Raw genomic sequence first — 1,958 nt, 5'->3', positions numbered from 1 at the left:
CCAAACAAGGGCACTATTTTATGATGAAATGTGAATAGACATGTTGTATACAAGGTGTTCCAGCTGTTATTTGTTGCAGGAAACTTTGGGAAGCATGACATTGAGGAAGCCCTAAGTTTAAGGGTTTCGAGGGCACAATTTGGGGCTTTGGTACCTAGAAACCTCTTGGAGTCAAATTGACTTCATATTACTTTGATTTAAACCTATTTCTGACACCATGTAAAGATTTTGAGCCTGGGAGTTGGAATGGTTAGCACTTCCTTTGCATATGCATGAGAATTAGGCCTTAAAAATTTGAGAAACAGTGAAAACAATCATATACGTTCCAAAGAAACCTACCCTATCCTTTTGGTATGTTAAGGTACTCCATGAAGGGTACTAAAATATATAATTTATTTGCCTGGTGTTTTGGAAAAGGTTGAAGAAAAATCTTTGTGAGTGTTGCTGCAGGGCTACAAGGCATGCTATTAGGTCTAGTTTGAGGAATATTGAAGTTTTGGTGTCTAAACCATTGAAGAAAGTCTAACACATATTCAAGTACCTTGGATTGCATATTTTAGGATCTTGGATCGACCAGATTCCCTTGCCACCTTTGCATCAAAGATATATAGAGGTTTTAGTTGTATTTGCTTTCAAGAATCAATAAAATTCTTGTTGTTCCAACACTTTTATATGATTTTTCATGTGTTGTACGAAATCCACTGATTGGGGGATGAATCTTCTACACTAAAAAGTTGGGGTTACCATTTTCCTTGAAAACCAAGTCTAAAGTGGCTAATTAGGCCTGAGTACTTGGTGCTAGTTGGGATATGCTCTTGAGTGGAGTTGGTCTCTAAAACTTTGGAGTTTGTTAGAGCTTGGAAAAGGGTACTTGAATGAGCATTTTATTTCCCAGGTCCTTTGATGATTTTTAGAGTTATTGGTAAAAATCAGTTTTAGGAGACCTAATAGGAAACTAGGTCTAAAATTGCAAGTTGAGTTGTGGGTTGTTGGGAGTACAACTAGTGGTTAGTTTACCTTACTTGTGTTGAGACTAAGTTGTCCCAAGCCCTTGTTGGTGGTGGAAAAGCCTAGAACAACAAAATCCTCATTTTGCCCATTTCAAAGGAGGTTGTCATATTTGCTTGAGTTGGGTGCATATTGTTTTGATTCTTACTTGTGGAAGGTGAGTCTAGAAACCCTTTTCAATGGTTGTTAGGAGGAGTATGCACTTGAGGAAGTAGACCAAATCTTTTGTTCAATCCTTGTGAGCACATTGAAGGTTGTGTAGGGGTTGGATTTGATCCTTGCTTCCATTGTGTCATCTTTGCATAAAATTACCCTATCAAACCTCACTTGTGATGCAGAGGTGGCAAGGGAATATGGTGGATCCAAGGCCCAAATACAAACTCAATCAAATGCACAATTGAATCTAGTGACCAAAAGTGCCTTCAATAAGTGAAATGGTAAATTATCCACCAACAAGTCTTATGATGTGATCCGATAGCCCTAAAATATGCAATCCAAGGTACTTGAACAGGTTTTAGACTTTCTTCAATGGTTTAGACACCAAAACTTCAATATTCCTCAAACTAGGCCTAATAGCATGCCTTGTAGCCCTGCAACAACACTCACAAGGATTTTTCTGAAACACCAAGCAAGTAAATTATATATTTGAGTACCCTTTATGGAATAACTTAACATAAAAAAAGGATAGGGTAGGTTTTTTTGGAAGGTATATGACTGTTTTCACTATTTCTCAAAATTTTAAGGCCTAATTCTCATGCATTTACAAAGGAAGTGCTAACCATTCAAACTCCCAAGCTCCAAATCTTTGCATAGTGTCACAAATAGGTTAAAATAAAAATAATATGAAGTTAATTTGACTCCAAGAGGTTTCTAGGTACCAACGCCCCAAATTGTGCCCTCAAAACCCTTAAATTTAGGGCTTCCTCAATGTCACGCTTCCCAAAGTTTCT

Source organism: Cupressus sempervirens, chromosome 5 (assembly GCF_028749045.1).
Source record: "Cupressus sempervirens isolate cs-2001-9-10 chromosome 5, ASM2874904v1, whole genome shotgun sequence".
Taxonomy (NCBI): domain Eukaryota; kingdom Viridiplantae; phylum Streptophyta; class Pinopsida; order Cupressales; family Cupressaceae; genus Cupressus; species Cupressus sempervirens.
This window is presented reverse-complemented; position numbering follows the sequence as displayed.